We start from the raw sequence: 26,594 nt of genomic DNA on the forward strand, positions 1-26,594 counted from the left end.
TTAACCTAGTATTTGTAACAGATTCGCAAGACGACAACATAATAATAATTAATCTACATGGGACAGGCCCGAGTCCCCGATGCCGCGATGCAGCTACGTGACTGCGTGCAATTGAACCCGAAAAACACGAAAAAATCGTCAATTTTGCGACAGATTCCACTTGATAATTATTAACTCAGAATCATAAGCTGAATTATCCCGTTCAGTATTCGGTCCGATGTCACTAACAAACAGTATTTATGAAAAGAAATACAGTCAATCTCATTATAAGTTTTATTAATAACGCAAAACGAATTTGATGGATGTCAAATATGACATTTATTCAAATGTTGGCAGCTCTGTTTTTGTCCCACCGGTATGTTGGTACAAGTGATAGGTGACGAACTATTTCATTTAACTGTACTAAAAGTAGTAGCGGATATGTGTACAAGAGGTCTGTTATTTATGATTGAACGCTAGCGTCATCAGCGTGCGTAATGTAATGCTTATTTGCTTTTATGCTGGACTGAGACGAATAAAAAAAATGGAACGTGTGCAGCTTTTTATCTCCCCGAGCATAAAATCGACTGAGTGATTGTGTTCCTCTCATGAAAGACTATTGTATGAGCGATGGATTGATCACCGACAGGAGTGTATTGTGTAACTACGCTATCCTATGACCTCTGTGGTCCAGTGGTTGAGCATTGGACTCACGATCCGAAGGCCCCAGGTTCGAATTGTGGTGGGGACATATCACAAAAATCAGTTTGTGATCCCTAGTTTGGTTAGGACATTGCAAGCTGATCACCTGATTGTCCGAAAATAAGATGATCTGTGCTTCGGAAGGCACGTTAAGTTGTTGGTCCCGGTTACTATTTACTGATGTAAGTGAGTAATCGTTACATGAGCCATGTCAGGGGCCTTTGGCGGCTCAATCACAACCCTGACACCAGGGTTGATGAGGCAAACACACACACATACACTTGTTTTTGCAAGTCACGCTTGTGCAGTTGTGCCCATGCAAAAGCCCAGGCTAGCTAATGGTGGTCGATGGTGAGGATATAATCATCATAAGATATATCTTACAGGGATACCATGTTGTCGCTACCAACAAATGTAATGCAGTTGACACCAGTACCGTGTTTATCAAAACTTACAAGTCTACACATTTACAAGTTACAAGTAACTCACAAGTACGTGTAAATAACGTTTATTAAAAAAAGTAAAGGGATTGTAAAATATACTTGTAAAATAAATATTGACACTTGTAACATTTAATATACATGAGTAGTTTTGATAAACACATTCTTGTAATAATATTTTTTTTCACAAGAAAATTTCTTGTAATACAAGGCTTTAAATTTTTGATAAACAGGGCACTGGTTTCCATTTGATCGCGCAACCAACAACCAGGTGAGCATTTGTGGTTGCGCCACCATTGTACCCTAGAGAGATAGGGCCCTTAGGACTGCATATCGAAAGTGGTTGCAACTTGTTTCTAATTATTATTGCGTATGACATACAAAAATAAAATATCCTGCGTGGATCATATATCCAGCTTAAGCTCCCCTAACCTGCCGCATTCGTCACACAATGCAGCTCGGCTATGCCACCTGGGAACCGGTGTAGAGGGCACTCGTTTACTATGTGAGACTTGTTTCTAATTAGTTTCACTAACACAGTTGGCTTGATCATTATAGACGGCGATACGGCTACCTATCACGATAGTCTAAGAGAACGCTTGGTGAATCGTGGGTATTTAGATAAATATGCGATGGAAGTGCCTCATTCGTCTTCTTCTTTTAATCCTTTGTAGACATGTAGGGCTCGAATAACAGATTTCCACTCCTCGCGATCTTTTGCAGCCTTTCTAGCTTGCCCCCATGACATGCCGAGAGTTTTTAACTCTCGGTCTACCGAGACGCATTTCATTCGTGAGCTTAGATTATTACTAGTGACCGACCCCACTCCATTAGGAATTATGGGTGTGCGTTTTTGTATGAACGCATGATACACAACTTTATTGATTTCATTTTCCAAGCCATAAAAATAAAAATGATATAACAACAATAAACTTCATAACTCACTTAACTTTCTGCGCAATTCTAAACTTTATCGCTTCTCAACTTCGCAGCAGGAGTATAGTTCTTATTTTTACCACTTGATTTCTCCCAATAGATACGAATACGGAAAGTCATTCTAAAATATAACTTTCGTTGGAAGAATCGGATATTTCTTTTCTTTCTAAGAAAGTTGTCGAAAGGAAATAAAACTATAAAGAAATATTTGTATGATAGGAACGCAATCTACTATGAGAGTATGAGAGGTCGATGTTTGAACGGGAAAACTACGAGATATGCGGACAGTAAAAACAGCAGAGCATTTGTACAATTTAAAAGTGAATAATATAAGTTAAGCACACGACTATATCCCAATGGGGTAGACAGGTATACATTAATCGCAAGATATTTCGACAACCGATATTTCGAAATATCGGGAGTCATATATCGCTGATTTAAACGCGGTAAGAACCCGTTATTATGTGTTTTCTTTATGATAATAACCGCGTAAACTTAAACCAATGTATAATCGCAAGATGAACTAAGTACCTACACCTCACCGAGCTTTCTGTTAGACCAATGTGATAGGCGGTGAGCCGTATCGCCGTCTAAAATGGTCGAGCCAAACGCTAGCCAAATGCTAAGAAAACGAAGTGTATTAAATTTGTTCTACCAAACGTAAAGAAAGTAAATAATAACATTAAAATTAACGATGAGAAACTAGATTTTGTTGAACACACAGTTTTCTTAGGAATTACTGTAGATTCAAAACTTCAATGGGGCCCACATATTGTATCACTAGCGGGCAAGCTAAGTTCAGCAGCATATGCCGTCAGAAGGATTCGACAACTCACAGATGTACCCACTGCTAGACTTGTCTACTTCAGCTACTTCCACAGCATAATGTCTTACGGTATTTTGCTGTGGGGTCGAGCCGCTGATGTAGAAACTATTTTCATCATTCAAAAAAGAGCAGTTCGCGCTATTTATAAGCTGCGTTGTCGGGACTCTTTGAGGGAGCTGTTTAAAGAAATAAATATACTGACGGTCGCAAGTCAATATATATATGAAAACATTATGTATGTACGTAAAAACTTATCTCTCCTTCCGAGAAACTGTGAAAGGCATACTTACAATACAAGAAATAAACATAAAATTGCTATTCAAAATTCTAGATTAAGTAAATTAAATTCATCTTTTTTGGGGTTATGTATACGTTTTTACAATAGAATACCAGATAATATTTTAAATTTGTCAGAAAATAAATTTAAAGCTCACGTGAAGCTTACTTTATGTAAAAAAGCTTATTATAAGATTAATGACTACCTAAATGATAAAAATGTCTGGTATTGAATGTGTTCCTCTAGTTATTAAATAACTTGTAATGTATATCCTCATTGGTTTTTAAAAGATGTGTTGCTGTTGCAGTTTCTTGTCATTTCTTCTCCTCAGCCATAACACCTTGCGAAATGACGTAAATTCAAAAATGTTACATTGACCTTCAACAAGTTTATCCATGATAATTACGTTGAATAAATGATTCTGATTTCTGATTTCTGAAACGTGTTAGTGAACATTACATACATACATGTATCAGTAAGGGAAAATAGATTATTGAGTTATTGAGGATAGAAGAGCCAAGATGGACATTTAATAAGACAAGAAGAATTTATTAAAAACATCATAGAAGCTTTAAGGAAAGAACGGAAGGGGAAGACCAAGAAGAGCTTACATGGAACAGATTAAAGAGAACACAAATTTCATGTCTTATAAGGAAGTGAAAGAATTGGCCTTTAATAGACAAGAATGGAAAATGCTACACCGACAAGAGCGTGGCTCTTAAATTCTCCTTCTCCTTGTTGGAAAACTCACAGATGTGATTTTCTTCAACAAAACCTCTATTCTTTAAATTTACTCCGGGAAAAATTGAAACGGCAAAATAACTTGAATTGAAACTGGCCCTCTATTGTGAGGTTTTGTTTAGTAAAGTCACATCCGAATGTGATTTTGTATAAAGGTGCTTATTTTTTATTTTATTTATTTGGTTTTCACTATTAGTCCTCGATCAGCCTATCTTTATATAAGATCTATTAGAAAGCGAAATGTTTTCATGAAGAATAATTTATTTTCATGTACGTTGAATGGATATGAAAATATACCGATTAAAATTAATGGGCTGTAATGATGATTGAATATATTGTTTTACAAAATAAATAATTATAATCACTTATTAAATGACAAAATTAATGTTATTAAAATATTTTTAAACAAAATAATATTAATATTAATACTTAATAATAAATGATTAATTCAAGACTTTACGTGTCTAAATAAAAATATATGTGAAAATAAATAGGTATTTCGTTTCTTGAACTTATATTTCTTATGTTTCGCTGTTGTCGTTTCTGTAAAAAACCAGACCTGTCAAATCGTCAGGTTAGGTAAGCGGACCCTGTGAAAAACGGGATTATGCTAGGAGGATGATATTTCTTATGTTTCGGTATGTTTAACTGATACCTATTACCTGAGGCTCTGCTCAACCCATTAAGATTACGGGCGTGAGTTTATGTATGTATGTAATCGAAACACCCAACAAACCGCGGAAGTATTGACTGACACACAAAAACTCACAGGTACGGTATAAACTTGGAATAAAAGTAAGTTAAACCCTCGTAAAAGTCGTATATCATCAGCCGAACTTTTCCTTGTAAGTGAGCTTCCTCACGACACGGTGCCATTCGTACGATGCCGAAACAATTGACAATTGGAGTCTATCACGGGTAGACGACTATTTTGTAGTCACTCTTCTTCTATCGTGTGTTGTGAGGCGAATTACCAACCTCGTCAACCACTAGATTATGTAGTCACTAGATATGTACGAATTTTGTATGAAATAATTAAGATACCGATTGTACCTTTTCTTTCTTCTACGTATTTGTCCATTTGTTATGTTTACAACATATCATCACGCCTGTAAACCCGATGGGGTAGGCAGAGTTGTATAGTATACCTCTTCGCTAGCTACGTTCAAGTCCCATGTAACAGGGGCGTGCCTAATGTCATTAACCGGGCACCAATCCTGTAAACTATGTAATATTAATTATCTATAATCCAAACATGAATTCAAACTCATACAGCTAAAATCAGTGATTTATAGCCCGAGCCGGGATTTGATTTCGTGACGCTACGATGTAAATCTCGCCTTCTCCGAATCATCATCATTGGCCTTAACATCTTTATCAGATGATTCAAACAGCGTTTCTGAGGCAGCTTTTAAAATGGCTGTAAAGTCCGATGCGAGAGCGACAGTTCTCCGAATAGGGTAAAGATAAGGATAAAGATTTTTATTTTGCATAAATTTAGGTACAGTTATAGATAAATAGTATAGATAAATAGTAACCACTGATATCACGGATTCTTCTGTTATCTTTGTGGTCAAAAGATGGCCTGATCGCCAGTAATTAGAGCTAAAATGACACATTTAAGTTCCCAGGTGGCGAGCTGCACAGGGTGACGGTTGCGGAGGAGACTTGGTTGAGGGAGCTTAAACAGGTCATAAATTATGATTCACGCAAAAATAATAATGGAATATCCGATCGCTCCGTGGTCCGTGAGGGAGGCCCCGGCATATTGTAGATAGTTTCAAGGTCTATCGCTTCATTGCTGACGCGGTCACGTAGAAATTCTATCACTTCGGAACTGTGTGACGCTATTTTACCGCTCATAAAGTCCCGCGACATACGAATGGTGCGTTCAGATAGGTGAGCAGTATTTATGCTATTTAAAAAATATGAGTCAACATGCGTAAACTCACGAATATTTCTGCCATCGGGGTAAGAAGAGATTACTTGCTTATTCCATTTGCCTCGAAACAAAGATATAAGTCAAACATTTTTAATAGGTATTCAAATTATTTGCTTCTTTGCTATTCTAAGAGCGAATGAATTACATACAGGGTGTTAGGTAACGAATACTGAAGGGGATGCTTCAGAACACGATTCTGAGTTGACATCAAGTGGATTTTCCTCTCGGAAAATTGTTTTTTAATTATTTACAGTTTTATACTTTTGCGACGGAAAATTCCCCTTGATATCGACTCAGAATCATGGGCTCAATCGTCCCTCAAACACCCTGTCTAACCTGTCGTCTTCCCGGTATGGGTGCTGTCATCCCTACGTGATCAGCCCGTGTCACTGGAAAGTTCGTCATATCCATCTAAGGATTTAGTATCAACTGTGGCTGGAAATTGATTACTTGTGGCTTTACCACCCCAACAGAAATTATGTGCCTGAGTTTATGTATGTATGTAAGATTATTGCAACATATGCAAAATTAATAAATTAATATAAATATACTCACTGACAAAATCGCACAATAATTAAAACCTAAAAAAAAGTTCAAGTTTTTTCGGAACAATGTTCACAATTATATTACTAGGCACACTATCATCGCAAGTTGTACTGAGCCCTAAGCGCTTCCCATTTGTTCGGCCAAGTAGTGGCAGCCAAGGCCAATCCACAATGTATGGCAATAACAAAAGAAAATAATAATAATAAAAAAGTTTATTTAGGTAAAACCTTCGACACATATGTACAGTAACAACATTAAAATATACACACATTAATATTTAGTTGGAAAACATAAAGATATAAATGGGTGCCGTCGAAGAAAACGCATTTTGTTGTTAGGAAACTGTACCAACGTGTACGCATCTTAACGCTCACATTCGGATTTTTACGGCTTTATGACTGGGGAGTTCTTTTATTCATTGCTTTAGTTGATACATTACATCGAAATAATAGTCCATTTATAGATGAGATAAAATTGTAGTAAAATACATCATCATAAGGAGGGAGTGGCATGACATAGAGTAAACATTGAACTTCGAGAGAATAGGCATTTGCTAGGTAAGTGTGCACTAGGTAAGTGTCCACCTTAAATAATATCATCAGTATCATTACCATCAGGTGAGAGGTCGGAAAAATCATGAAAATGTTGGGTTAAAATTATTTTCAGTTCAATACTTTGCGACGGAAAATGACACTTGATATTGATATTAACTCAAAATCATGGTATATGGCTTCACTTTATTTTGATCAGAATAATAATGGATGGAATGTGTGTTGTTCCTGGGTGTGGGTGTCTGGTGTGTGGAACAGGGGTCATCAGTTAAACCCAAAAATTAAGACAAAAGTTGCTTAAGTATGTCTGTTATCCATGAAATTAGAAGGTTAAACATAGGCAAAGGTTTACAGCGCCATTTTTATATTTTTTGGGGGAACGCTGTCAATGACTTTACAACATTGACAGCTTACAGACAGTTATTCAAAACATTCCGTTTTATTCTTACTCTCAATATAAGCTTGTATGTATGTGGGATATAGAAATAACACGGGATATTTTAAATATCTTTACTCCTTATATTTAAACAAAATCCTCTAACCCGACCGACATTGCACCATAGACTCGCCTTTCTTATTTTTTATAACTGCCTTACGTCCCGTTCATTAACCATCCTCCTTTCATGCCATAAACCACCCGCAGAATACCAGCGTCGTGGCTCACGCCGCCACTTATGCTGAGCGAGGTCCTTTTATTTCGGACGCCACCGCAGATGATCGGGCCGTCAGTGCGTTGCATTTAGGATGCTTACTTTTATTATTATTGTTTTTTATGATTTTGGTTTGGTTTTCTTTTTGTTTTTTTTTTTCTGCGTACTTATTGATTTCCGTATGGTTTCTGTCATGTGTTGAATGTAATGTACCTGTCTGTCTGTATCTGTGGTGTCCGGAAGTAATAAATGTTTCTTTCTTTCTATAAACAATAAAATTCCCATTCATTATCCTTACATAGTATTCTCACTTTCCTACATTTAAGCTTGTATGTTCCTCGTGTGACCTATTACATCTCATTACATTAATTCGTGTTTCTTGTAATCAAGCCCTGCCTCTCCGAATAGGTACCCTGGAATGTCCCTCATTATAATCCAATCACCAGAAGGCGACAAAAATCGGAAGGAACCCAAATCATAGAACATAAAATCTATTGCATACTGTAAAAAAAAACTCAACAAACCTCAGCCTACAGGCGTAGCTATATTGATATCGTAAAACTTTTATGAACATACGATTACATCATGCGGTTAATTAATAATTCATAATAATCGGTTTAAAATAAAATGCCCAGAATATAACAATAAGGGAATGACGAGCCAAATTATTTGGGTCAATGACTTAGTTGAAGTAAAAGATTGATAAGGAATTTGGGTCATGTCTTAGGTGTCTGCCGCTTAGCAGGCGAGTAGCGATTAACGATTTATTACAAGTAATTTATTATAGACCTCATTATTGACGAACTTTCTAGTCTACGTTCTTCAAAACAATAAGACGAGGCTGTACAACGTTGCCCCTTCTAATTTCATGGATAGCAGACATATTATGCATCTTTTATATATGTTTTTGGCTGTAAATGGTAACACTTGTTTTTACACCCAGGCACAACACACCTTCCATCCATTATTATTCTGATCCAAATATCAAGCACCAATTATTTTTACTTATGCCTCTGGTATACATTACATACATACATACATAAACTCACGCCCGTAATCCCAAATGGGGTGGGCAGAGCCACAAGTAATCAAAGACAACTTGCAGCCACTGTTGATACGAAGTCCTAAGATGGATATGATCACCTTATGGTCAACCTTATCAACCTTATGGTGATAAGGGATCAGGTCCATTATGTTAGAGGACGCAATCCCTCTGTCGGTTTTTACGATATGCCCGGGAAGAAAAGCAGCTGAACGTGTTCCATGTTTTTTATTTGCTCCCAGAACAGCATAGAAGCATACATTCATCACCAATTTAAGAGCCACGCTCTTGTCGGTGTAGCATTCTCCATGCTACTTTATAGGGTAAACATTATTATTATTAGGGTCCCTATACATTATATTTTAGAAAAATTAGGGTATCCGTATTAATAGGTAATTATCACGTTAAAGATGTACAGCGCCCTATATAATGTTTTTATGAAGAATGTAGCCTGTAAAATCCATCATTAGGCACTTATAAAAAAATACGGTAAAAAACAACTGCTCGTCTAATAGTAACCTTAACCGTCGTTCGACTTGGCAAATATAACAGATTTTTTTTATGAATGGTAGTAATAGATTACATACATACATACACTCACGCCTATTTCCCACCGGGGTAAGCAGAGACTATAGAATCCAAAGAGAAGACACTTCTCTTGCTTCCTCCACATTCATCAATCACTTCATACACGCACGCCGGTTCAGAGTAGATCGTATTAAACCTTTTCTAAGGAAATCTCCAATTTGGTCATCGTAAGTCCTTCTCGGTCTTCCTCTGCCAGCCCTACCATCAACTTTCGCTAATAGATTATACATACTAAATCGCGCATGACAGTTGTAATGATCTAAAACCATATTTTACTTACTTTTATTTGAATTATGGCCAGCTGTATTCTTCATGATTCATCTGTAACAAATATAAATAGATTTATATTAGAAAATGGTTTTGCAAATATCTACTAGTGAAAAGTTTTTCGTTATTCACACACACACACACATACAGGCAGATTTTTTACGACCCGATTACTCTAGCCATAGAGGCAGCCAATCAGCTCGCGACACCAAACACTTCAGGACCCCGATACCGACCCCGCCGGCGTGGTCGACGATTTCCCTCATACAGCGCTTATCGCTATCGACCCACTAGGGTTGATTAAATCTTTCAAATATTTTTCCTCTCAGATGACGCCCTGAGCCGAGGTTCGCGCCCAACTATGTATGTTTATAACCATATGAGTAACTGTCATGTTAGAAATGTTTGTAATAATAAATAAATATACTAGTACTGACTATACTTTAGTATTTTCTCACATTAACTTCTTTGACAAAATGAACATTAGCCCTGATTAGCAGACAACTCCTTATATTATTTTAAGTTGTAATATATATTCGTCATTTTCTTATCCGCCGAAGAGGAAAAGGACGGGCGGTTGACAACTGTTAATTTTAAAATGGCGAATTAAGTAGGCATCTCGCTGATATGCATACCGTTTCACGTGAGCTGTCAAATTAATTAATTTAATTTTGTCGGGTTATTGGGCAATATAAAATTTTGGGAGGGCTTTTTAAATTTTTGTCTAAAATTGACGTGTATTTCATAAATTTTACGCGTGTCGATTACCCGTCCTTTTCCTTTTCGGCGGATAAGAAAATAACAGGTATAACTTAAAATTTAATGGCGTGTACTCGAATCAGCACCAATATACACTTAACTAACTACTAATAATAGAACACACTCCATTAGCTACATTTTCTTGCCACTTTTATCTTGATGTAACGGTGGCAACGTACGTGATACGTACGGTTAGCACAAGCAGCAATAAATATTATAAAATTTTTCATCATCATCATCTCCCTAGCGTTATCCCGTTTTTCACAGGGTCCGCTTATCTAACCTGAAGATTTTGACAGGTCCGATTGTACCGTTCTACAGTACAGGTCCGGTTATATCGTTTTGCAGTAGAGGTCCGGTTATACCGTTCTGCAGTAGAGGTCCGGTTATACCGTTCTGCAGTAGAGGTCCGGTTATACCGTTCTGCAGTAGAGGTCCGGTTATACCGTTCTGCAGTAGAGGTCCGGTTATACCGTTCTGTCCGGTGTGGTAGTTTCAGTAATAATAAAATCATTTTTTTCAGCTACCGAAATACTGCAGGTATATAAACTTTTTGGCAAGTAAATAAATCTTTTCTTGCACATAATATTGTACACATCATTATATTAGGAATAGAAAAGAATGCAACAGAATAGAATAGAGTAGAAATTATTTATAGTAAAAGGACAATCGCGAGCTTTTAATACACCCGTGGTAGTCCAGTTAGAAGAACGCTTGACTCTCACTGAGTATGTGAGGTCGCAGATTCAAATCCACCACAAACGTCAAACACATAACCTTTCCTTTTTCTTCGCCGCAGTCGAGTAACGAAACTGTTTTGCAGACGCTCCTATGCTAAGTGACGCGGTACTTTACGAGCTTCAGTGCGAGTAATAAATAAAACGTAACATAAAAGCGTTTTATTGCGCGTCGAGCAGGAAGGTAAGTCGTCGCTTATTGCATACAAAATTCATGTTATAATTACAGTCTTCTCCAAGGGGAAAGTTATCCCAATACCGACTCCGCCGGTATTGTCAACGATTTCCCTTATCCAGCATTTATCTCAAATTCAAATTCAAATGTATTTATTGCATTGCTACAGGTCAAGAAGGCCAACAACTCTATCTGCCAACTCTCTCTCATTATTTAAGAGCTGCGTTCTTGTCGGTGGAGTAATCGCCATTCCTCTCTTCTCTCCGCCAAATCCTCCACCTCCTGATACGACACGACATGCACCTTCTCTTTTATTTGTTTCATACCTTTAAACTCCAGAATTTACCTCAACATAAAAGCAACATAACATAAAACTAAGGTAGATAGATTGTTTTCAAGTTTTAGTATAATAACACAAGTTATAACTTTAACAACCTAAAGCATTATATTCATATTCATTATTGTTATTATTATGTAAAACATACCTCACAGCTTTACCGAAAGTAAGAAAGTTATTAGTTGCTAGGACCCTATTTCACTTCTTCTTGCTGTCGACATTAAAAGAAGAAATCTTCGTGTCGACAGCAAATCTTAAACTAAATGGTATCGCCCACGATTAATATAAAATTATGCTACGTATATAGAATCATTGGTAACCTTCGTCATATAAAAGTATGTGCGCAATGCCAACAAATGTCAAATGGATACGGGTGAAGATCTCAACGGTTGCAGGGGCGGAGATGGATCCATCGGTACGGTAATGCAGGACGGAAGGGGAAAGTCACAAGGACTGTAACCTGGAACCTGACCGAGGGCAGCAGTAACTGTCAGTACTATTCAGAGGTGGAGGACAGGAGACCTAGTACGGCTTAAAATAGACTACTCTGGGCGCCATCCCACTCGCGTCAGACAGAGTACTGCGGGGCGGAAAGTAAGAGGGAAACCACTGCCCTATTTTTCCCTAAAAAAGTAGCATGTAGAATGCAGCACCGACAAAAGCGTGCCTCTTAAATTAGTGAGTGAGATGAATTGATTCAATGTGGCTTTTTTAGATCCCCAGATGTTAAGTTATTGTTTTATGATCTTCTTCTTCTGTAGTGTGGATTGTGAGAACGATGACAATACTCATAAACCCTGGTGTCAGGATTACTATTGAATCGACATGGCTCATGCAACAACTACATACTTACAGGACTCGCAGATCGAGAACCAATAGGTACTCAAACCTCTCTTACTGTAATGAAAAATTAATGAAAGCTGTTATGTTATATTTAATACATGATAGTATCGATCTATTTCTCCACACACCTCCAATATTGCTCTCAGTTGCTAGTTTCTATTCGCCTCTTTATAAGACGTTGAATATTTAATAACCGATTATAGGGAAGGCGTCTATCCCCCTCGTGTGCCTTACTCATTGATTATTCAAACAACAAGTTTTGATCGTAACAATAGTTGAATGCTTTACTAATGTTACACTATTCATGCTACATAATATTAGGCTCAAGCATGTCTGTTATATTCGAGTAGAGATAACAGAGTATGCTTCAGATTAGCTTTAGATAATTCATTAAATATTCCTTAAACCTACCACCACCTATCACGTTGGTCTAACACAAAACTCGGTGGTGTGTGTACTTAGTTTATCTTGCGATGGATGCACCTCTGACTACCCCAATTGGGATATAGTCGTGAGCTTATGTTACATAAGACCGCCTCCAAATTCGTCTTACTTTCACCCTATTTCTATTGAGAAATTAAAATCAAATTTTACGTCTGTAATATAAAATATTTTATCTACCTAATGCTATAAATACGGCTAGGCCGTGTGGACGCATTGTTTCTGCATACGATTATCAATAAAATTAGGTACTTACTTGAAAAAGCTTCTGCGTAAACGCTCTTGTACTTCGCCATACCTTAACGCGTCAGACCGAGCGATATACAGTCCGCGCGCTCTACTCCTTTCTCTTACCAGTTAAGACTAAAGTACCACCGGAGGGGGTGAGATCATTGCCCGATACGAATTGATACGTGGCGGAGAGTTACCGTTCTATCTATCTATCTACTCAGCCTGTATCCACCCACGGCTGGGTAGAGATAGGCCTCTCTTTCACGCCATCCTTTCCGGTCTTGTGCAAGTCTCATCCATTGCTTTCCGGCATACTTCACAATGTCATTCGACCACCGGGCTGGTGGTCTGTCTCGATATCGCATACCACCCCTTGGCCACTATTCAGTAACAGACTTAGTGCATCTGTTGCCTTCCCGTCTTGTCAAGAGTTCTGCCCATCTCCACTTAAGCCTAGCGATTCATATACCTAGCTATCTTCGACTTTAGTGCGTTGCCGAATTTCGACGTTTGGTATACGATCTACCAGGTGGATGCCTAACATGGCGCGCTCCATAGCCCGCTGTGCCACTCTAATTTTATAAATGTGCTCTTTCGTAAGCGGCCATGTTTCGGCCGTACTAGAGGTATTATTATTATTTATATTCTAGTTCATTGCACATGATTGATCAAACGGCATGGCAGTTTTTTTTTCTTTTTTTTTTCTTTTTAAAACAACTTCCAACAAAAAGTTTAAAGATTTATTACAGAACTTTTTTAACAACAGCTTTACAAATTCTTTGCTAGAGAATTCGACAAAGATAAAGCAAGGTGACGCAGATGGTGGTAACAGACGTTGAAATGGAAGGTTTCCTGCCGATGATAACTACGAAAATGTTGAAGAAATTCAGAGAGACTCATGTCATACTTACATTAACTCCTATTTCTGTGAGACTATGGAATTTCACTTACTTCGATAATGACATACTTATCTTGACATAGAATAAATAGTAATAATATACATATTAGAACGGTAACTCCGGACCTATCAATCTTCAGGTTAGGTAAGCGGACCCTTTTAAAAACCGGGTAATGCTAGGGGGGGATGGTAACTCTCCACTCCGGACTAATTCGTAACTAGATCATCTCACCACGTTGAGTCTTACCTTAGTCATAAATGGTCGATGTAGGTACTATAAGAAATGTGAAGTAAGCCAACAGCATATTGGGTAACAAATGAGGGGTACTAAAATACCACAACTAGGTTTGTTTTTGACCGACCGTTACAAAAGAGAAATACATGTAGGGAGCGGACAGTTACAGAAGATAATTTGGAAGTCACTTTAAATAGTTAACTACGGTCATTGACCCTTATCAACAGCCATTAGGACGAGTAAGCGGTGATAAGTAAAGTATATTTGTACTTCATAACGTTTATATGAGAATGGTTATGCGTAAATCACCTCCACCAACTCGCAATGAAGCAGCGTGGTGGTATAATCTATACCCACGGGTTACGATGGTTGCTTCAGTAAAACGTTTCATTTGTGCATATTTTGGGCCCACCGGCAACGCTTCCGCGGCATTTCTCTATACCTAATAAAAAAAACTGTGTGGTAACTACCTTAACACTACTCGTTGAAATGTTTATATTCAGCAAGTATTACATGTTTATTTTTCCATCTTAAGCCTGACAACCTCTCACCTGAAGCTACAGATGACTAAATTAGCTTAAAGCCAGGTGGGTCGACGAGCGTAATTAAATTTAATCAAAGCAAATGGCCTGCCGTTGAGACTTTTTCGAGCAACGAGCTTCTAGTGAGTTATATGCTGCTATAAATAACTCTAACAGCCTCCGTGGTTAGAGCATTGGGTTTACGATCCGGAGGTCCCGAATTCAAATCCCGGTGGAGACACATCACGAAAATCACTTTGTGATCCCTAGTTTGGTTATAAGACATTACAGGTTGATCGCCTGATTGTCCGAAAGAAAGATGATCCATGCTTCAGAAGACACGTTAAGCCGTTGGTCACGGTTAACTTACTGATGTAAGTTAGTAGTCGTTACATGAGCCATGTCAGGGGCCTTTGGCGGCTCAATAGTAACCATGACACCAGGGTTGATGGGGATGATAATCCACCTAACAACCCACATGATATAAGAAGAAGAATATCTCGGACGGGTAAGAAATATACTGCACTCTGCACGCGTTGTAGGTTGTCTGGAAGTGATCAGATTTAGCGATCAGGGCGTCTTTGGGAGTTGTAGCGTATATCTGTGCTTATTTAAGTAACCTGTACTTATTTGCCTAGAAGTGAGATTCCGAATATAAGATTGGAAAAATCTGTATAAAGAACTCATCTGAAGCGGCAGGAAGCTTGCCGTTGTGAGTTATTCATACAATTCTAAAACGATCAAGTGAAACGCATTTTATCTAAGCCCACGTAGAGAAGTATTAAAGACTACTCCACAACTCTTCTTTTTATTTCAAACTATACACTACGAGTCCCAGAGAGATTTATGTTTTCCAATCTGGAAATCGACAACGAAACGGAACAATTGTAGCAATTGCAGCCTTCGTGCAATTTATATTGCTGTCTTCGCCGTTGTGTACTCGTATCATTGTTTTAGGTTTTATTCTGCCAGGGCCAACATTGTACAGATATCTACAGGGTGTTAGTGACATCGTAATGAAAACTTTGATAGGTGATGAACTTTGAATTCAGCTTGATATCTCAGAATCATGCTCTGAATCATCTCACTCAGTATTTGGTACGGTGTCACTAATTATATATTACTAGCGACCCGCCCCGGCTTCGCTCGGTTGCAATGCTGAGGAAAAAATGAAATTATTTACTATCGTAAATAATTCACATGAGCCGTGTCAGTATGATGTATGTGAGTAATCGTTACATGAGCCATGTCAGGGGCCGTTGGCGGCTCAATAATAACCCTGACACCAGGGTTGCTGAGGTTGGTAATCCACCTAACAACCCACACGATAGAAGAAGACTAAGCCCTAAGATGAATATTATTGAACCATTGCCCTAACTCTTCTTCACTCTATGGAGACATTTTTGGGTACAAAAATTGCCCCTTACCAGTCCATAGCAAGAGGTTTTACGTACCTTCTACTCCGTGAATTCCCGCATTCAACATTTTAAGCCCGAGAATATGGTACGAAAACTCGCGAATGCGCGCGAAACCACGTGGCATCTCGCGAATACGCGAACTGCAAATTAGGACACCTATTTCGTTATTCAATAACAATATTATATCTTGTGGAATTTATACATTTTACAGCACAAACTGCACCTTTTAGCTTAGCACGGTACAACCTAATTTCACCGTTTAGCATGAGACCGGGAAATAATTAATGTTCGTAACTCTGAAACTTCCCGTTCAGAGTGTTCATAAATATAGTACGAGAGTTTGAATTTTGTTAGCGGCAACGGAAATTTTGTCGGTTTAATATAATTAAAGCAATATCATGAGTCTTAACACATTCTCCTTCGTATGTTACAAAACTGTACTCATCCCTGACATGTCGCGGTATTCCACTAGAATTAGATGTAGGGTTACCATCCAGCCGGGTTTCCCCGGATTCGTCCTAGTTTAAAAGACGTCCTGCATCCGAGCGGGGATTTCATAGTAGACCATGTTTTAAAGTTTTGAAATCACCGATGCCGCCAGCCATAAATAAATTAAATCTTGATTTGTGATAATTAACTCTATTTATTATAAGTAATAATAGTAAAAATCTGTTCAAATATCCGGATTGAAAGCTCCAAAATCATGGGTTTTCACACTTCTTGTCCTAACTGATTTTAGAACTGGCAACCCTACTTAGATGGAAAACACTTGGATATTATGACGGGTGAATGTTATGTGTACGGCCCTAAAACCCAATACAATCTATATTGGGCGACAGCATACGTTTTCCACAAAGCAAAAATAAGTACATAATTCAAAATTATAAATGCAAATATAACTCTGTCTGTCTGTCTGTTACACAAAAAGCATTAAAACTATTTTGATGAAATTTGGTACAGTAATAGATTAGACTTTAGAAAAGAACATGTAATAGTTTTATTGTTATTTAAGGGAACAATACACATACCGAGCGCGATAAACAAAGTCGACGCGGGCGTAATCGCGGGCGGAAAGCTAACATAACCTAACCTGACCATTACATGACCAGTATATCACTCACTTTAAGATAACAAACTTATTTACTATATTATAACACTATTATTATAACACATCACTCTTGCTTTAGATTACAAAATATTAATAATGGGAAATATAGACTCCGGTACGATATTATTTGCTGTTTTAATATTTTAATAAGAAAAGAGAACACAAAACCTTGACATGTTTATGCAAAAAATGAGTTATTTATTATTTATTTATTTATTTATTTATTTAGGTACACATACAGCAAAACATATTCAACTTTTACAAACAACATACAGTCGAGTTTGATGACAAAAATAGTCATTAGTTAGGGCACAAGCACGGAAATGATACCGTGTTTTTGTATGTTAATATGACTTATTTGTTGATTTTATCTTAGATGACATTCATTAAGTACCTTGTTGGGTAAGCAAGTAATCGTAGCGTGCTTGAGACTCTCCAAAATTATTCAACTGACGTCAAACTGGCAGCCGGTAAACATGCAAAAACTTCATCTAGTGCTGAAAAAACATACGCGTGTAGGTACGTCTTTGACATTTTTTGCCTAATTTTTTTAGAGACTTTGTAGATGTGTGTGAGGAGCTCGGTGGCGCAGCAGTAAACGCGCTCGGTCTGCGATTGTTAAAGTTAAGCAACTTTCACAAAGGCCGGTCATAGGATGGGTGACCACAAAAAATAAAGAAGTTTTCATCTCGAGCTCCTTCGTGCTTCGGAAGGCACGTTAAGCCGTTGGTCCCGGCTGCATTAGCGGTCGTTAATAACCATCAATCCGCACTAGGCCCGCGTGATGGTTTAAGGCCCGATCTCCCTATCCATCCACAGGGAAGGCCCGTGCCCCAGCACTGGGGGACGTTAATGGGCTGATGATGATGATGAGATGTGTCCCGATGATATTGAAATATAAAACGAGCAATAGATTTGTCGCACTCTATACCTATGCAACAATCAGTGATAGCTGTCAGAAAACGCGTGATTTACATCGCAACACAACAGAAGAGGCAAGATGATTGAACACCTAATAAGACACGACGAATTTATTAAAAACATCATAGAAAGAGAGGAAGGGGAAGACCAAGAAGAGCCTACATGGAACAGATTAAAGGAAAGGTTAATGTCATGTCCTATAAGGAAGTCAAGGAATTGGTCTTTGATAGACTGGAATGGGAAATGCTGCACCGACAAGTGACTCTTAAATTGATGATGAGTTTGACTTTATGAGTTTGAATGAAGAGACCAACGGCTTAACGTGCCCTCCGAAACACGGAATCATCATGCGTTTTCAAACAATCAGGTGATTCAAGCCTGAAAAGTCAAGTGAAAAGACAAACAAAGGACAGTCTCACAAAGTGATTTCGACAATGTCCCCAACGGGAATTGAACCCGGGCCTAAAGATCGTGAGCCTACCGCTCTAACCACTTGACCACAGAGATTATGAGTTCCCTCTTAAAACTCCAATTAGTTTGCAAGGTTTCGCCAATTCCTGAAGCCAATTACTACCGGTCCATAAAAAATGCCGCGTAACGGTCTCTAAAATTTGGGTCACAAAACGAATGTAATCTGACTAAACGAGAATGATGAACAAACTCTTATCAAAGAGCCTTGTGATTTGGACGGGTTACTTGTGTTTCTACACTGTTTTTTTTTTTTACTGCAAAGGACTATTTCTGTAGAATTCTGGATGTATTAACGTAACCCTTAAGCCGAGTCATAAATGAGTACATAAGTAGGTACTTATAAGGTTGAATATTTTGAAATAAAATCCGTTATAGTCCTGTTCGGAAAAGGCTCTAAACCATTGAATTCAACATAAGAGTTTGGTTTATGCTAGGATCGCTTGTATCATAGATAATTGATATCACGTGGTTTCCAGGATTTGTGCTGTTAATGACAATAGGCTCGCTACCTTTTTACGGGACGGGACTTATAGCTGGCAAGGAGTGGATGTATGTTACACCCCTGCCATCCCCTTACGGGAAACAGACGCGTTATTGTCTTCAAAACAGATTCGCATTGGTGGAGACTAGTCCTAAACCTTTGGTTTCAACTACTATTTACTTCAATAAATAATAATCGAAGGCCTCCGAGCCGTCAATTATACATACATGAATGGCGCAGGCTGGTGATGAGGCGAGTACACGAGTTCGAGCAATAGCGCACGGCAGACCTCGACGCTAAACGTGATGAGTTGAAGGCCCGTCCCCCTGCCGCTATTCATTATAATTACCAAAACGGTGTGCTCACGTGCCCTCACTGTGCGCGGGAGTTCACTGTAAAGATAGGCTACATAAGCCAGCTTCGGGCGCATCAGCGTCGTGCCGACTAGGAGTCGAAATGGTCGCCATGGCCGAAATCGGTCGGAGAGATCGTCATCATCATCATCATACATACATATATAAACACACGACTATTTCCCACCTGCATAAGCAGAGATTATGGAATTCCATTTGCTTCGACCCTGACACACTTCTCCTGCTTCTTCCAGATTCATCAATCGTTTCATACACGCACGCCCTAACACCATGTTTGGTGAGTGGACAGTTACAATCACGGTTTTTTAAATAAGGACCATCTGTAGAGAACAAAATTACAATTTGCCTTAATGTTTACTGTCTATTTATTTGTACTCTCTTGAGTAAGTAGTTATACCTACCAAAGGCGCTGACATTGTAGTAATGCGAGCCTAGCGCCCACGCACATCCGTCGCGCCACCCGTTGACAAGGCGTAGACATAAACATCCTCAATTCCTGGTCTGCATTGTTAGCAGAAATCCAATATACATTGTAAGTTAGAAGTAAGATAGTAATAAGCTTTGTTTTAATAATCAGTCTCATGTAGAGCTCCAAGCTAATAAAACGTCTTAATTAAATTTATTTTGTCTTTTTAAAAAAGTAATTTACCAAAGTCCAATTTTGACTGGCGCAGCCGGTAGGATACTCGCGTGTGAGTTCATAAGGCACAAAAATCGGTCTAAAGCTCACATACGTCGTTAACGTTATTGCGGGTATCCTCGAACCAAATAAATTTGTCAAAAGGCGGAATTTTAAGAAGAATAAATTAATTAGAAGAACGTTGCAGCTTGTACGAGTATCTATCAAGATAATATGCGGAGCAGCGGCTTGTGAGTAAACCTCTTCACTTTCCTGTTTTCCTCTCTATCTTGTTAGGCACTCCTACGTTTATTCGGATAAACATCTCCAGGGTAAACGTTGTCTGACTTCTACGTACATATTTAAAGGTTCAACCAATCGACTGTGTATGTATGTAGAACTTTTTAATGAATAGAGTACTAAAATCGACTCTATTCTATACCTAGGTATCTATCGAAGATACAAATTAAGTTAGAGTTTAGGTATCTATCGAAGATACAAATTAAGTTAGATAAGCCAATAGAGTACTAAAATCGACTCTATTTTAGTTAAGGTATCTATCGAAGATACAAATTAAGTTAGAGTTTAGGTATCTATCGAAGATACAAATTAAGTTAGATAAGCCAATAGAGTACTAAAATCGACTCTATTTTAGTTAAGGTATCTATCGAAGATACAATATTAGTTTAAAATAAATAAGTTAAAATAGTTTACAATAATATAAAGTACTCCATTGACTTCATATTATTTAATTAAGTTGATTTAATTGTGTGATTTACTTGATTTATTTTGTGTATTTTTGTGTATTAATTTTGTGTACTGTGTATTATAATAATTAACAATGGGTGAAGTTCGGGTAATCCCCAACGAATTTCTATCCATCATCCCCAAATTTGACGGCGATCAAAGCCTACTTAATCTTTTCATCAATAAAAGTGAATATGTCATCCAAGCTTTTGCACGTGAAGGTAATTCAAATCAAAATTTGTACGTATTTCACGCTATAACCAGCAGACTTCTAGGCAAAGCTGCGTCCTTACTTAGTGAGCGTCAGGATATTCTCACATGGGACGATTTAAAATCACTCTTACTCCAACATTTTGGTGATCCTAGGACAGAAGAATGCATAGCCATTCAATTAGACTCAATCAAAATAAAACAGGGCGAATCTTTTATTGACTTTTGCCATAGAATCCAGGAAATTAGAAGCGCTCTTTTCGCGAAAGTGAATAGACATACTGACGAAGGAATCAAGGCGGCGAAAATGATAATTTATAATAACGCAGCCTTGAATGCATTTCTTTATAACTTGCCAGAGGATTTAATCAGAATTGTAAGGCTTAAAGGAGCTACTACATTGGAAATTGCTTTAGGTATTGTTACGGAAGAAACTAATTTCCAGTATCAATATAATTCTAAAAATAAATCAAAACAACAAAACCAGCAAACCCAAAATGTCATGTCACCTTCGACATTAGGATTTAAATTCCCCAATCAAAATCATGTTCCAATACAAAATAGGTTTAACACGCCTATCCCCAACGCAGGTTTCAGGTTTAACCCAAATACGAAATTTAACGCTCCACCTCAACTTCCAAATTTTAAATTCGGCATACCGAATCAGCAATATCGTATGCCCACAAATAATCCCGTCATGCAGCAACCAAACTTTAAATTCGGCATTCCGAATCAGCAAAATCGTATGCCTACCTATCAACCCAATACACAACCACCTAACTTCAAATTCGGTATACCCAACCAATACCGTCCACAGAATAATTATTGGCAAACCAATCCAAATCAAAATTTCAAATTTGGCATTCCACAAAATAATCAAAAGCCGGTTATTAACGATGTCTCGATGCGTACAGCTCTTCCCTTGAGACATAACATGATCCAAGATGAAGAAGATTATATGAATGAATTCGAAGAATTCTATCAAGGACCTGAATATGACGCAGAGTACCCCTACTATGAAGAGCAGCAAGGCTATTACAATACTCCCCAATTAACATATGAAGGCGCTGAATTACATCCCGCGGGCAACCAAGCCGAAGATTCTACTAAAGAGGAGGATTTTCGCGTTCGAGCCTCAGAAATAAAACCACCGAGCTAATAGAGTTAAATTGCGATAGTATTCTGAAACTACCACACATAGTTATTCCAGAATTAAACGCACGCTTCATGATTGATACGGGTAGCACCAGATCATTCATTAGCAAAGAAAAGGCCGACGAATATTATGCATCATTCAAATTTAATGAACCTTTTGAAGTAATTAGTACCCATGCTAGAAGTCATCATGATGAAGTAGTGTTCATCCCGTTACCAAAAATATTCAAAACCAACGGAAAACATAAACTATATATTTACGACGTCGATAAACGTTATGATGGTCTTATAGGTTCTGACTTATTAAAACAGCTAAACGCCACAATAGATATGAAAAATCAACTACTTAAAACACAAAGGGTATCCATACCCATTATATATAACCCACCGTACGAAATTACACTTGACCCACGCACGGAAACGCGAGTCAAGATACCAACTGATTTACGAAATGGCTACGCCATAATAAATCATATTGATTTTGGCGGAGGCGTAAGAACACCCAGCGCAGTAGTCCATTGTGTAGAATCATTTGCACAAACCATTATTCAAAATACATCAAAAATGTTTGTTACAATTCAATTTACGCGACCTATAAAAGTTACTAAATTGGAAAGTGAACAATGTTTGTTGAACTATAACGAAACTTCTGAAGCAACAAATTATGAGATAGATGCAATTCTGAAAGACAATTTAAAGAATTTACGTCTAGAACACATGAACGATGAAGAGAAAAATTGCATAGCAAAACTTTGCTATGAATACAGGGATATATTTTACAGCGAACAATTACCACTCACATTTACTAATAAAGTTAAACATCAAATCCGTACCAAAAATGAAGACCCAATATACATTCGACCTTTTAGACATCCCCCATCACAAAATGAAGAAATCCAAAATCAAGTGGAGAAATTACTTAAAAATAACGTAATAAGGGAATCGTACTCGCCATGGAGCGCGCCGGTTCACCTGGTACCTAAAAAGGCAGACGCAACAGGAGAAAAGAAATATAGAATGGTTGTCGACTATAGACGACTAAACGAAATTACAACAGATGATAAGTACCCACTCCCTAATATATCAGACCTCTTTGATAAACTGGGAAAGTCGGTGTACTTTACAACAATAGATCTTGCCAGCGGCTATCATCAGATAGAAGTTGATGAGCCGGACAGACAGAAAACGGCTTTTACAACCCAGGCCGGACATTTTGAATTCACACGTATGCCCTTTGGATTGAAGACGGCACCCGCTACATTCCAAAGAGCTATGGATAATGTCCTTAGAGGTTTACAGGGTATTCACTGCCTTGTATACCTTGACGACATAATAATTTATTCAAATAGTCTGCAGGAGCACGTAGACAAATTACGGAAAGTTTTTGATCGTTTACGAGACACAAACCTTAAGGTCACACTTGACAAAAGTGAGTTCCTACGAAAGGAGGTTCTATACTTAGGACACGTCATCACGCAAGATGGTCTAAAACCTAATAATGACAAAATTCGAGCAGTATTAGATTTTCCATTACCCAAAACCCCCACGGAAATAAAAAGTTTCTTAGGTTTAGTGGGATACTACAGAAAATTTATTAAAGACTTCGCAAAAATAACACAACCCATGACATCTTGTCTTAAAAAGCGAAATAAAATAGAAATGACCCAACAATATATGGAATCATTTGAAAAATGCAAAGAATTATTAGTCAATGCCCCTTTGTTACAATTCCCCGATTTTGAGAAACCATTCGTACTCACAACAGACGCATCAAACTATGCATTAGGAGCAGTTCTCTCACAGGGTCCAGTGGGCTCTGACCGACCAGTGGCATATGCGAGTCGTACCCTGAACGAAGCTGAAATCCGTTACAGCACAATAGAGAAGGAGTTACTTGCAATCGTGTGGGCTGCTAAGCATTTTCGTCCTTACCTGTATGGAAGAAAATTCACCATCTACACTGATCATCGACCATTGGCTTGGCTCAATTCCATCAAAGAGCCCAATAGCAAGCTAACACGGTGGAAGCTCCGCTTAGCTGAATTTAACTACGAAGTCATATATAAAAATGGCAAGCAAAATAGTAATGCCGACGCATTGTCCAGGATAAAACTCAACGTATTAAAAAACAAAAAAGATAACGATTCCATTATAGTAAATATAGACCCATCTGACGAATTAGAAACAATTCAAATTAGTTCAGACTCAGAAAAAACTCGTAGCATATCTTCCAAAGCAACATTCCCTATACCATCTTTGTCTTCAGACACTTTAACAGCAACGGAAGGTAAAGACACCACCAGTACAGAAACTGCTCATTCGGCTCTGGAAATAGATACAGAAGGAATCCCCATTCTTCGAGAAGCCATAGACACGAAGCCCCATCAGATTCTCGTTTTCAGTTGGAATAGAAAGGAATTACAAGTCAAAAATATGTCGAACAGTAAACAAAAAATTTTGGAAATTTTCTTACCAGTAAATGAACCCGCTTTAGTTAAACAATTCCTAAAAGAATATATTAAACCAAAAATTAAATACTTTATATATTTTGAGGAACCAATACATCGAAAACAGTTTACCGAAGCTGTAATTTCCCTATTCAGAAAAGATACAGTTCGACTGTATGAATGTACAGAGCGAGTTATATTCATTGAAGATGAGGATGAGCAAAGAGCAATCGTCCTGAAATATCATCAAGGGAAAACATGCCACCGTGGAATTAAGGAGACCTTGATGCATCTGAAACGAACATATTTTTGGTATAACATGGATCTTATAGTAGCTAGCGTTATAAACAGTTGTGAAGCTTGCAAAAAATTGAAATACGACCGTAAACCATTAAAACCAGAACTGCAACTCACACAGACCCAAACAAAACCGTTCCAGGAAATATTCATCGATCTATTCACAATTGAAAATGTATATTATCTTACAGTTATAGACGCATTCAGTAAATTAGGACAAGCTATAGAGATCTCTAACCGATCTACACCTGAGGTAGTGAGAGCACTTATTAAGTACTTCTCAATATATGGAGTTCCATCCAGGATCAGCTCTGACCCGGGATCGGAATTCAATAATAACTTAATGAAGGAAACCCTAAATTTCTATAAAATTGACTTTCATGTAACCACTCCCCATAACCCAAGATCAACTGGTTTGATCGAACGCTTTCATTCTACACTAATAGAAATTTATAGACTAGCTAAATATGAATACAAAATTACCGACGCCGCTTCCATAATGACTTATGCCATAATGTCATACAATCAAACTATCCACAGTACCACAGGGCTTACCCCCTTTGAGGTTGTGTTCGGGCACACCGAAGCCTCAAGTACTTTTGACGTAAACTTCGAAAAACAATACACCCAAAAATTGGTACTTGATCATGCCAAAAGAACGAAACACCTTTACAAATATATCACGGAGAAAATGATCGAAACCAAAGAAAAAACTAAACAAAGGCGTGGAGGCGAACCTGAGTTTAACATCAAAAAGGGAGACGTAGTTTTCTTTAAAGGAGTCAATGATAGAAGGAGTAAAGATAAACCGCGATTCCAAAAGGCTCGCGTAATTGGTGAAGCAATTAGGAACATCCTACCTATCCTCACTAGAGGCAAGGAAGCTAGAGTCCCCATTAAAGATATTAAACGTCCTTCACAGGTACGTCCTCTTCCTGATGACCCTGGTGACCCAAAGCCAGGGCCTTCAACTACATCATCCTAGCGAAAACGCTGGAGTTCTACCTGTAAAATATGGAGACGCAGTTATTAGTTATGATAAATGGTTAGTTATAAAAATATTAAATATAAGCTTATTAGGCGAAGACCTAAACTTTAATATAAATAGGTATACGAATTTTAACAAACATGTACTTCAATATTTCAACAAAAAAGGAATGACCCCAGCAATCAGTGATATAGCGACACAAACAAACTTTATTAAAAATGTAACCCAAAACAAATTTAGGCAACTTGTCCCTATAAAACGCTACAAGCGCGGAATTCTGAATCCTATGGGCTCATTAATTAAGGTAATAACAGGAAATTTGGATAATGACGATGCTATTAAATACGACAAATTGATTAACGAATTACAATCACGCCAGGAAACTGTCTCTAGAAAAGTAACATTAATCACTGAAATGATGGAGTCTTTTGTAAACAATACAAACGCTACCAGAAACAATTTCATCCAGTTAGACAAAGCAATACGAGAACTTCGGATTAAATTAAACGAGACAAAAACATCATTGCACCATGATAAGATTATACAAGTGTATAACTTATTTTTACATAACTTTCAGATGTTATACATTAGACTGGATGAGATCGAGACGGCAGTGTCTTTTAGTAAATTAGGAACTTTACACCAATCCGTTATAGATTCAGATGAACTTTTAGCTACGCTTAAGAAAGCAGAG

General features: G+C 37.8%; 1 protein-coding gene across 2 annotated transcripts in view; it reads right to left on the bottom strand.

Annotated features, from left to right (window-relative positions):
• LOC126377057 (5-hydroxytryptamine receptor 1-like) overlaps positions 1-26,594 on the bottom strand; it is a 169,914-nt gene that overhangs the window by 83,385 nt on the left and 59,935 nt on the right. For both annotated transcript variants that reach the window (XM_050024685.1, XM_050024684.1), the window contains exon 2: positions 9,501-9,541. The gene's annotated coding sequence lies outside the window, so the exon portion shown is untranslated. The remainder of the gene's footprint in view (positions 1-9,500; positions 9,542-26,594) is intronic.

The sequence above is a fragment of the Pectinophora gossypiella genome, chromosome 22 (genome assembly GCF_024362695.1).
Source record: "Pectinophora gossypiella chromosome 22, ilPecGoss1.1, whole genome shotgun sequence".
Taxonomy (NCBI): domain Eukaryota; kingdom Metazoa; phylum Arthropoda; class Insecta; order Lepidoptera; family Gelechiidae; genus Pectinophora; species Pectinophora gossypiella.